Source organism: Mytilus californianus, unplaced genomic scaffold (genome assembly GCF_021869535.1).
Source record: "Mytilus californianus isolate M0D057914Y unplaced genomic scaffold, xbMytCali1.0.p SCAF_13, whole genome shotgun sequence".
NCBI classification, from domain to species: Eukaryota; Metazoa; Mollusca; class Bivalvia; order Mytilida; family Mytilidae; genus Mytilus; species Mytilus californianus.
The window spans coordinates 25,259,326-25,272,066 of record NW_026262615.1 but is presented as its reverse complement, the minus strand read 5'-3'; the positions used below and the strand labels follow the sequence as shown (position 1 = coordinate 25,272,066).

The window sequence follows — 12,741 nt, the reverse complement described above, 5'->3', positions numbered from 1 at the left end:
TATGCCGATTTTCTTCATAAAGGGGAGTAACCCCTGATAAACACAGATAAAGTGTCGCTCGTTTTATTTAAAATATTTAAAATCTTAACACGACTGAACACGATCTTACAGCAACTAAACAGATTTTTACCTTTGGTCTTATTTTATCTGAACGTGATCTAATCAAGTCTTATTTGAACGCTAGAAGAATCTGTCTTGTTTATCTTGACCCGACTGATCTGACTGAACACGATATATCGGAACAGACTCTGAAAGTCTAAACAGGTCTTAACGTTTTTCCCTAGCAGTAAATCAAGGCGATTAAGACTTGATCAGACCAAAATGACCGTTTCAGACTTAAATCTTTCTACTAGTGTGTACTCGCATGGAGCAGAATGCATTCGAAACCTTCTAAAAGACAAAAAGAAAAAGCACATTGCCAAATTCTTTAATTTTACCTTCAGATATATTGATGATGTCCTATCACTGAACAACCCGTATTTCAGCCAGTACTTACATCTTATATATCCCAGTGAACTTGAAATTAAGGATACTACTGACACTAGAAGAACTGCTTCATAACTTGATATTTTCCTCAATATTGACACAGATGGACGACTTCAGACTACAATCTATGACAAATGGGACGATTTCAACTTTCCAATGATCAATTTTCTATTTCTTAGCAGTAACATACCCTCTGCCCCATCGTATGGTATTTACATATCTCAGTTGATACGTTATGCTCGTGCATGTTCACACTATAAGGACTTCATATACAGGAGTGTGCTCCTTACGCAGAAACTGCTCCAACAGAGTTATGAGGAGGAAAGATTAAAAATGACACTCCGTAAATTTTATGGACATCATCACGAATTGGTTGATCTATACGATGTGTCTGTGTCTAAACTAGCTAACGACATTTTTACCACGTCTTAGATTGTGGTTTACCATCTACTTCGTCTGATCTTCTAAGTACCGAACATGACCTATTCCCGAATATGACTGTTTTGCTGAGTGTAAATTCGCATTGCTTTTAGACGTGTCTCGGTATTTGTACATCCAACATTCATGTATTTAGTTATGATGTTCCATTTATATTTCTGGTTGGATGTTGTTTTATGTCTTACAAGTTTTATAAATACTACTACAATTAAACATAATCTGATATAGAACCATATTTTTCTGAGATTCTACATTTACCAAATTTGCACAAATATGTAGAAAATGACAATAAAATACAAACAAGCATTGAGAACATACTTAGTTAGTCAGTACATGTATTTGACACACAATCTTTCTATGCTTTTTCACACTTTCACACTTTTTTGTCGTTTGCGATTCTAATTCTATTTTTATTTTCTATATGTATGTAAAAGTAAAGATATTAATTACCTAGCTCATTTATGTGATTTTTAGTTTAAAGCAGCTATATATATACATGTTTTATTTGTTCTTACAGAGTTTGATTTAGAAGAAAAACCGACAAGGTTATAAAATACTAATAATACCACCATTACTAACACAATTCTATATTAATATTCTTGTAATGGTTAGAAAATACATCAAATAACACCAATACAAACTTAATTCCAATTTCATATTGTATTTTTAGAAATTTACCTGTGACGTTACTTTTTGTGGCGTTGATACATTCGTGTGACGCATAGTTCATTATTCTATTGTGCTGTTTTTGTGGTAGGTTAATGTTAATATTGTTCATAACGATATAATATTGTTATTTATGTGTGCTTCCAAGAGAAGATCTTCTGATGTATATGTTGTTTTAGTTGGTTACGGGGATGTTCAAATGAATTAACAACGAATTTGCTCTCGGAGATATAAATCGATCACACATAATTGGTCGATCACACAACCCGGAAGATACTCACAAAAAAACCCAGAGCAAATCAGTTCACTGAACATCCGAGACAAATTATTGTCAAGCTTAATGACCACTACGTCAAATCATGATTATAACAAGTAACTTAATAGGTGCGAGTATACACCTCTAAAAATCATAACATACGCAGAAGCAGCAGCGGAAAGATCAAGAGCAAGGTCTTGATAGCGTTTGATTTTGTCAATTTTATGGACTTCCCCGTTTTGAATTTGCCTTGGAGTTCGGTATTTTTGTTATACCTTATTTTACAAACACAAAAAATCAAATCTCTGGTGACTGCATGTCTTAATAGATAACATGTAACTGTTCATATTAATACAATTGTATATATTTCCATGAATATTATGAGTAAATGCCTATTTGAAAGCATCATTAGATAAAGATAATCACATATTCGTCTATAATGATGGTCAGCAGGGTCATACAAATCATTACTTTATTCATATCATTATCCCTCAATGGAATCAATAATCTGATTTGTCGTGTATATTGCCATTTAATTCAAAATAATTTTGACAATTTTAAACGTATTTACTACCTTAATATGTGATGATATCAACAAGTGTTACTTGTTTTTTCTTCACTTTTTCCTTTTTTTTTCTTCTTCTATTATTTTAAATATGCATATATCTCATTATTGCCAAGGATTTGTAAAATTACCCTCAGACTTGTTAATTACCACGTGAATACTTACCTTGATCAGTTATCTGTCACGTGAATCACGTTAACGTTTGGAATTTACCTCACATGTTTTGCATGACTCCGAAAATCCCTTTTGTCTATGTTGTTTAATTCCATACGGTATTGAAGACCTATACAATAGAACCAAATCATGTATGCAGTCCTTTAAGGAAATGTTGATTTCTATCTTTTATCATAGACACGCGTACTGTTGATAATATTTGTATGTTTTACTATCAATCATGACTTGGAGAAGATATGACATGACACGTCGTATTTTGAATCTATTCAAAATTTTGTAGATGAAAATAAACGCATCATAGAGCAGGATCAAAATTTTATATTTACGCCAGACGTAAGTATTATTATTCATCAACAACTATATTTGTGAATACTTATTTCTTCAAACTATTTGGTCCATCAATGTGCATCCTTTGTTTTTGCTTTATGCATATTACATATAGTTATTCAATTTTTGTTCTCAGCAGATGTTTATGTTTTTTATTTATACTATTTTTATCAAATAACTGAATTGATATGGTTGAATCAATTTGGTATGTGGCTGCTTTCAATTTGACCAATTTCAACCAGATGAAACATAACTCATGAATTATACTGTGTGAGAGTTGGCCTATACTCACCAGGCACAAAGCATACTCACAGTCTAACATATATTGATTTTATCTACATTAAGTTATTTATCATTCGTAAAATTGTTTCGCAGGCATTTTCATTACCAATGTTGGTCTATGGATTGACTCAACAAGACATGTGCCTAAAACCTTCAGAGATGAAACATGCATGCTTAAATGTACAAAGATTAGTTGTTATTAATGTGGACCTTGTTCGTTTATTGATCAGTCATTGTTTTTTTTTGTTGTACACAATTCTGCATTTAAATGTACAAAGCCTAGCCCCTGACTTCGACATTTGAACGTTTACTGAAACCTGGTTGACCAATAACCAGACATAAGACAAATCAATTAACTCTTAAATTATCAGAACTCCATCCGTCTTGGCAGAGGACCACACAAGGCTGATAATCGTTTATGTAAAAACATTATGTCCATATTCGTCGTCGATCTGATCTTTGAAAGTGCTAATTTGGAAGAAATATGGCTACAGATTAATTTTAAAGATAAAAGGCATAAGTGAACTTTTTATATACCTCCCAATAGTGCAACAGATTCCTGGGAGATGCTTACATATTCTCTTGATATGCGGTCTAATGACAGTACTATTAATAGCATAATGATAACCGACGATTATAACAAAAATAAAAGAAAACAATATTATGAGGAAAATGAAAAATGTTCTTGATAGGTTTACGATTGAAAAAAAATTCTTATTTGTTCAGGTAATTCTTCAATATGCAGACGTCGTATGGGATTTCTAAAACCAGAATTTAATTACTAAACTTTAGACGGGGGCACTAAGCTTACGTTATTTACAAACTGTATGCTAAAATGCAATGGGAAAACATTATCTGATAGACGATGCAACCATAGATTAATTCTTTGAAAAAAACATAGCCATAATGCCTCATTCAGTGGGAAGTACACATGACCATTAACATGACTAAACAAGACAACGAACTAATATTATACAACTCTATCCGGTTTTTTTTCTGAATATGTTCACTCGGCAACAACAAGACTATTGAACACATTTAATTTAAAGATCAGAAAATTTGAATTTCTATGATTAATAAAAAAAAAACAAATTTGGACTCCACACAGTAAAGTTCCAATTTATTACTATACAATTGAGAATGGAAATATGGAATGTGTCAAAGGGACAACAACCCGACAAAAGAACAGAAAACAGCCCAAGGCCACCAATGGGTCTTCAACACAACGACAAAATCCCGCACCCGGAGGCTGGCTTCAGCTGACCCCTAAACAAAATTGTGTACTAGTTCAGTGAAAATTGACGTCACACTAAACTCCGAAACATATAAATGAACTAAAATTAAAAAAAACATACAAGACTAACAAAGGCCAGAGGCTCCTGACTTGGGACAGGCGCAGAAATGCAGCGGGGTTAAACATGTATTGTGAGATCTCAACCCTCCCCTTATTCCTCTAGCTAATCTAGAATAAACAAACACACAGCAATACGCACAGTTAAATTCAGTTTAAAGGAAGTCCGAGTCCGATGTAGAACAGGAAACAGAAGAAACTAAGCAAAATGACAATGATACATAAATTAACAAAGACTACTAGCAGTTATTGACATGCCAGCTCCAGACCTCATGTAGGTTATCAATTGAATTCTCACATATCCCGTCGTAACTTAGTAGACTCCCTAAACCGTCCGTGGTAATTTACAAAAAGTGTAAACTAAGCTTCTCCTGCTATGAACACATCGTTCATATCAATTAAAATGTCACAATTGGTTAAATTACAGATCAGACGATTTTGTCTGGAATTCTAAAAATCTAAGTTAGCGAAACCATGTCGTTTTAACATGCATTAATTTAAATGACAAAATGCATTTATATTTTCATATTTTAGTATTTATGAATCTATAAATAATATGTTGTCCTATATAAAATCATAAAGTCGAAGGTGCATTGCGTAAGAAGTTGCTACCATGTAATAAATATGATCATTATATGATGAATCTTTTGTAGACGAAACACGCGTATGGTGTACAAATTTATAAACCTAATATCATTTATGAAGTTTTTGTTATACTGTGACATGTTTACAGGAATAACACAAGGTTAAAATATTTGACAAGAACGTTGATCATTTTAATATTTGGTTATATCTTTTTGCTAGTATGGTACACATGTATAAAATAATATGTGACTATTTGATAATTGAATATATTTAAAGTAACAGAGGGCACAAAATAAAAAGTGACAGGCTGAAGAAAAAAAAAGGATGAAAAGAAAACCAACAATCCACAAAACATTACACAAAAAAAGAATAATTATTTTGACAGAATTCTAAATACAAATATGATGATTTTATGTGCTCTAGAAGGGTTCACAAAACCTTATTCACATGCGCCGCCCGTCGTATAACCTGATTAGAAGCTAGCAGCATAGGCATAGGATACTATCTGTTGCTATTATGCATACATGTTAATTTTACCCATTTTCGTTGTTTCAATGTATTTTGAAAACGAGATAACAAAAGGAAGGAGATATAAAAAAAACAGTTGATCATAGTTTACATTAACACAGAAGACACACAGCTTTCCGGAAAACAAACATACACAGTACAAATAGCAAAAATAACCCTTTTGAAATCTTTTGGCTAACTCATATGTTCCGAAAGGACACAAATATGTGCACATGAAAATACAGGTACCAAAATAAGAATATGACAGTTTCCTTTTCAGTCAGTCGTTGGTTGATATAGTCGAGCTTTTCAGTCAGTCGTTGGTTGATATAGTCGAGCTTTTCAGTCAATCGTTGGTTGATATAGTCGAGCTTTTCAGTCAGTCGTTGGTTGATATAGTCGAGCTTTTCAGTCAGTCGTTGGTTGATATAGTCGAGCTTTTAGTTAAGTGAATTTATATGGACTTCCCTTTTATGAACTCAACTTGGAGTTTGGTATTTTTGTTATTACAATCATTTTGTATTACACAATCAACAGCTTATGTTTTTGGCTCAACTTGTTCTCCCTTTCTTATTCTATTGAAAGTAAACATTCATCTCGTAAGAGACAATAAAAATTCATCAAATGATAAGACCCGAAATAATTAAATCGAGAAAAAGGTTATTTTTAGAAGTTCACAGGACGGAAGGAAAATAATCTTTTCAAGATTTGATAATTTTGATAGTAAATTTTAATTGTATGATTTTACTAAACTTAATTTGAAGTTATACATGTTTTGTGTTTTACAGTTTTTTTTTTGCTGTAGAATATTTGCCATGTCAATATCAGAACTGCAACCAAACCTTATGGCCCTACGTCATTTTCACCAAACGACAACTATTTATTTCTTCTTCGACGTGCAAATCCGAGCAATATTTAAAGGGGTAATATTTTCTACGTGTGCATTCCCAAACATATATTTTGCTTAGGCGTAAAAGTGGCGGTCATTTTACTGCGTGCACATTAAGATTCGGTAATTTTGCGAATAAGTAGTCTCCCGAGGGACAATGAGGTAACTCTTTGTTGATTATTCTATTAGTGATTACTATAGTAAAGTATAACAATGTCTCTTAACAAAGTTTGATCTAAAGGGGTGTTTATTTCATTTGAATATATTTTTAAAAAGCAATTGCAAATAATTCGCATGTACATAAAACCCTCATTTTAGGTTTGAAAATTTGCGTTCTCGTCAATCTGATTACAATACAGATCCTCTGTGTCTAAGCTTTACACACAAGGATCTGAAAACGATCAGTTCTACTTTCTGTTTTAAAGACCGTTCAAGTACTCTTGTTTTGTCGGATAAGTACACACCTTTACAAATTTTAAGGCTGAACTTTCGTTGGCTGATGTAATTATTACGAGAACAGAAAGTAAAACCGAGTGTTACCAGATCTTTGGAAAAATGCTTAAACAAAGGATCTGTTTTTTAATCGGAGTTCGTTATCGTTATCTTGCTAAATTAATTGCATCGACTCTGTCGGTGGTAATTTCGGTTCAAATGTATCCGTTACTAAAAAGAAAAGAACAAACAGTTTAACGAGTTGATGCCTATGGAAACGTTTAGCTAAAAGAACGATGCTTCTTGTGATTTCGATAACACAGCGTTCAAACAGTGTCAGGATCGATCTATATGAATGCGTTGGAGAATATAATTTAATTTGCCAAAATTAAAAATAACCAAATTTGCAACTGAAGTTTTTTTTTTTGTTGAAATATACCATTTCCTTAATAAGATTATAACTGAGCTGCATTCATGTGCATCATATTTGATTCGTATTTAAAATACTTATTTGCAAATACAACTAGATGCTTGGTATGAAACTTCTGATTTTTATTTTGGATGCAAAATAAAACAACGACAAAAACACCTTAACGGATTCCATAAACATGTGGTTACGTGGTCTTTTCCTATCCGGAAGTAAGAACTTATCTAAATGGGGAAGTCTTATTGGCTGTTTGTGGAAAATACGAAACCATGTCCGATCGTAATAAGGGGGTGTTTTAGAGTGCAAGTGACTATTACAAGCACACATTTTGCAATACAAAATATACGCCTGAAGCGTATACACAACCTTCAAAAATGAATGTCTAATTTTACATAACGTCGTGTAAAGCGTATAGTGTTTTATATAAATAAGACGATGTGGTATGAGTGCCAATGAGATAACTCTCCATCCAAGTCACAATGTATAAAAAGTTAACAATTATAGGTTAAAGTACGGTCTTCAACACGGAGCCTTGGCTCACACTTAACAGCAAGCTATAAAGGGTTATTTTTGATAAAAAAAAATGGAGATATCTATATATTTGAGGTCAAAGTGTAATCGTCTATCTTCCTATACAACTATAATACGAGATTTCTACACTTTTTTTGTCAGAACTACACTGTTCTTAATCCACACTCCAATTAGATTAAAATGGCTTATTCATCTAGTTAGGTCAGAGAAAAATATTTTTATAGTGTTGTATCTCCACTACTTCTCATGTATGTTTGCTGTTAAATATTTTTGATCAAAACTATCTTAGTAGTACTATGTTTAAATGGTTTGCATGGTTTGAACTCAGTATATGAGTAATTCTTAGCAAATCCAGCAGTACAGAATTGGGGATATGATATTACAAAGTTAAAAAATCCATGGTCTATCCCGAATGAAAATATTGGGTTAAATTTCTAAAACTATATAAAAATAAGGAGATGTGGTATGATTGCCAATGAGACAAGTATCCACCAAAGTATGAATGAAGTGGATGTAAGCAATTATAGGCAACGTACGGCTTTCAACAATGAGAAACCCCCATAGTATAGTCGGCTATAAAAGGCCCCGACATGAAAAATATGAAACAATTCAATTGAAAAAACTAATGGCCTAATTTATAACAAAACAATTTACGAAAAAACAAATATGACAGACATCTCTTCATGCACGTAAATTCGATACCTACATAACTTTGTATGTGTCATTTTAAATAACATTCGTTTAACAATTTAATTTTTAAGAAAAACAATATGATGGATAATAGAAATTTATCAATTTGGTTATATTTACACAGGTATGCTGTTTCGTGCACCTTACAAACAAACATAAAATAATCATATACTAGTTATCTATAATATATATAAATAAGAAGATGTGGTATAAGTGCATATATATGTTTTCCGATGCATCACTATCCATAACGATTTATTTAAGACGGAAAAAACGTATAACTGTTTATCACATGTTAAAAATTCATGCAAGTAATTCTAATTGTTTTAAACACTACAAATACTTAACATTTTCCCTGAGGTTTCACTGCAGGGACAATATCTGTTTAGGAAATTACGGTAGGATTTGCTTTCTTATTTCATTTGATCATTTATTGATCAATGTCTTTTACAGTTTATACATTTATTTTCCGTGTCAGATATTTTTTATGACATATAGGTAAATGTTATATCTAGATAGCTTGCACGAATAATGCTTAAGAATGAAATAGTTATTGTTGCTGTTGACTTTTTGTCTTTTCTTCTCTTTTTTGTGACCTATTAAGGATCATAAATAAATGTAATATATTGAGATTAAATAGGAAATCATGTATGGATTTATTATAACAAAAACATTAATCAAACTAAAAAGACGTTCTATAATTAATTCCTCAGGATGATCAGAAGAATAAAATATTAATTCATAAAGTATACTTTTAGCATTTTTTATTCATAAGAAAAATTTCCAATTTAGATTAGATTTGTGAGTGCCATCAAGATCTATGTGTGGTAGCGGTAACTTACACGTTAGATATTGATACATATGTTTTTGAGTGGTAATGTTTACATAATCTCCTCAGAACTGGTTTGGATGAAATCATAATTTGGTTGATTAACACGAGAGATATATCGCTGACATATCGTACGGCGGATTGTCAAGCTGAATGATAACTATTCAAAACCAAAACTGGAAATTTTAAATTCATTATTTGAATCAAACGATACATACTATTACAATCTCGTCAAAGTGTAAAAACTAATTTAATCAATATCCATTTAGTTTTTCCTTTATTGTAATTTGTTTCCTTTATCATATTTTGTTATATTGTGACGACATGATGTAAAGGATTATACATCGGGAATGTTCATTTTTGGAATAAAAAATGTATATAGATTTAAATGGTCTTAAGTTTACAGAAAATTAATTATAATCAAATCACCAACAGCAAATGAAGTTTAGTTTGAAACCAATTCTCTACTCTTAATTTCCAACAAAATATTAATTTCTGTTCAGAGGTTTTGTTATATTGAGATATTTCTCCGACATTAAATCCAATTTACAATCTAGGTATAATCAGGCATTTTTGTAGAATATGAAGTCATTGAAAATTCAGAAATAATATCTTATTATTTAAAATTGTTTTGGTAAAGATAAATCATAAACATTTTATCATTAAAAATTAGGTCAACCTTGCTTACAAATTTGATTGTGACGTCATTAAAGTGAGGTCATAGGAGAAATTATCAGGTTTTTATTATTTTATTAAACATTTAAGCTTAATCCACATAGAGCATAGGCGTCACCTAAAACAATTCTTGGCTATCGAATAGATAAACATAAAACACACAAACTTTGGATATATCTGTTTTGTTCTATTATTTCTTAGCGTACACAGGTCAAAAGGGCAGGCTTTGCTCAATGTTATTGAATAAACTGTCCTTTACAGAAAAGGGAATGTTTTAAACCAAAACTATAATGTATAATGTGTTATACAAGTAAAAAGATAAATCAATTAATTCTAAAATTCTGAAATTTTATAACATACTTATTTGGTCTCAAATCGTACCTTCCTCTTTGCTTTGCTAATTTCAATCAAGACCCATCATTTGCAATCATTTACAATCAAGATCAATTTAGGCACCCGATCTAACTTACATCACTGTATTTGAAATATCTGCGTGAAATACTTTGCATGATTTACTTATGTGTATGTTCCAGTATATTAAAGTATGAATGGATAAAAATTACAGTTTAAATCAACATCTCTTTACTAACGAACTGTAGCTAGTGCTTAACTGCCATGAAAAGCAAGCAACTTCATTATAATAGATAGCATTATAATGGACTATTAATGAATGACTGAATGTTAGTTCAGAACTTAGGTGATTAACAGCGGATAATTAATAAGATGTAATGGTAATTCCATTTTTCGAACTCTTTTTCTGTTGGTCTTCTTCAATGCACGACGGAATGGCCAATGTTCAAAATGGTACACACAAATAGATAAAAGTAAACAATTTTCATATAACTGCCTGTAATGTAATGTAATGTAAGTACTGGTTAGTCACAGTCAAAGAGGACTAAATATTTGATTCAGAATATAGCCTTCATTAAAGGACGAAAAAGAATGAATGAAATGATGCACAAATGAATCATTATTTTGTAAAATGCAAAAGCTGATTTTTTTAAATGTGTAAAAACATGAATAATTCGTGTTTATTTTCAGGGTGAAATTTCATTATGTTCCTTGGGCATTCGCTTCTGAACAGTGTTACAATAATAAATGTCCTGCAAAATGTGTTGCCGCCCGGACCGAAAGACCCACCTGGCGTGTTTAACAGATCATTACGACGGTACTACGATTATATTATAGGTATGTGAACATAAATATATTGAGATGTGTGGTAAAAAAAACCTCATCAAAGATACGAAGCTATAACTTCTGTCCGTCAGACGAGCGTTTCGTCAACAAAAGACTCATCAGTGACTCGAATCATAAAAGGTAAAACGGCAAATAAAGTTGAAGATCATTGAGAATACGAAATATCGAAAGGCTTTGTCAAATACAACTATGGTAATCTATTCCGGAGGTCGAAAAAAGAGTAACGTATGATTGCGAAGTGCCAATTTCAAAGGAATTTGTTTTTATAAAAGTTGTAGGTTTAAGTGACATTTGAAGCCATTTGTCTACACAATTTTATAAAACATTACAATCAACATCTTTTAATGATAAGTTTATTGTTGATAGCTTGTACCTTTTTCCAATCAGTTGATTATTGAATTTCTGTTAATTCGACACGTGTGACGTGATAATGACAAAGTCAGAGAGGCCCGAAAAAACAAACAAAAGAAAGATGGATGATATTGGACAACTATAATTCTTTTGCATAAAACTTTATCCAATAATAATTTGTTTCGGCACAATTAGATTTTTTTCGTAAAATGCGAAAATGGCCAGCAAGAAACCTGTTACTGGATAAGACGTCTATCATATCTTTGATTATGTATAAAGAAAATAACAATGGAGATATATATTCTCCTTGGGTAACTCCGATGGTGCATAGAAAGAATTCCGATTTTTCGTTATTATAGATAACTCTTGATTGGATGTTACCATACATATTTCTTATTACTTTATACATTTTGCCATTTATGTGGTTGAGATTTTTGTTTATATCGCAGTCAATTTATCCAGATGGTATCAAAGGCCGTTGCAAATCAACGAATGCACTGTAAAGCCTTTTCTTTCGATTTGACATTATGTTTAAAATTAAGTAAAGGATTAATACATAACCAAAAGTCGAGTGGTCAATCTGAAATCAACTCTGATTATGATAAATAAAAAGCTCATCGGTGAATTTAGTTAATCTTTCATATATTACAGAAGTGAACAATTTGTCAAAAAACAGCTCAATAAAGTAATGTCTATAATTTTTGGATCTTGTTGATTCCCTTATTTTTAAAAATCGGATGTATGTTTCCTGTTAGCGACGAATTTGGTATGTGCCCGGACTCAAATATAAAATTTGATAGAAGTACGATAATGTGAATAAATGGGTCTGATATAAATTTGAGGTATTCGTTGAAGATTTTGTCATCACCGCTTGATTTATTATTCTATAACTTCAAGATGAATTTCTTTTATTTCGTCTGCTGTTATAACTGAATTCACTATCTCGTTTCAGCAGTAGTATCGTTTGCTAGATTCCTAGGGTCGTGTATGTCTTCGCTGTCATTAAATTTGAGGTTTTTAAGGAAATCACACACTATTTCGATTGGAATTTGGGGCGATTTCTTTTTTTAGTCTCGACTGAAA

The 12,741-nt window shown here is 31.6% G+C and overlaps 2 protein-coding genes across 9 annotated transcripts in view; both read left to right on the top strand.

The window, feature by feature from the left end:
- The window catches only part of LOC127723409 (glucose dehydrogenase [FAD, quinone]-like), a 483,936-nt gene that overhangs the window by 74,077 nt on the left and 397,118 nt on the right, over nt 1-12,741 (top strand). For 2 of the 5 annotated variants that reach the window (XM_052230029.1, XM_052230035.1), the window contains exon 1: nt 8,961-9,004. The exons of 2 other annotated variants lie outside the window; for them this stretch is intronic. The gene's annotated coding sequence lies outside the window, so the exon portion shown is untranslated. Of the gene's footprint in view, nt 1-2,888; nt 2,919-8,960; nt 9,005-12,741 lie in introns of those variants that run through there. One more of the 5 variants, XM_052230034.1, reaches the window with a different exon arrangement.
- Nucleotides 1-12,741, top strand: part of LOC127723407 (glucose dehydrogenase [FAD, quinone]-like) — a 108,326-nt gene that overhangs the window by 67,747 nt on the left and 27,838 nt on the right. The window lies entirely within an intron of this gene.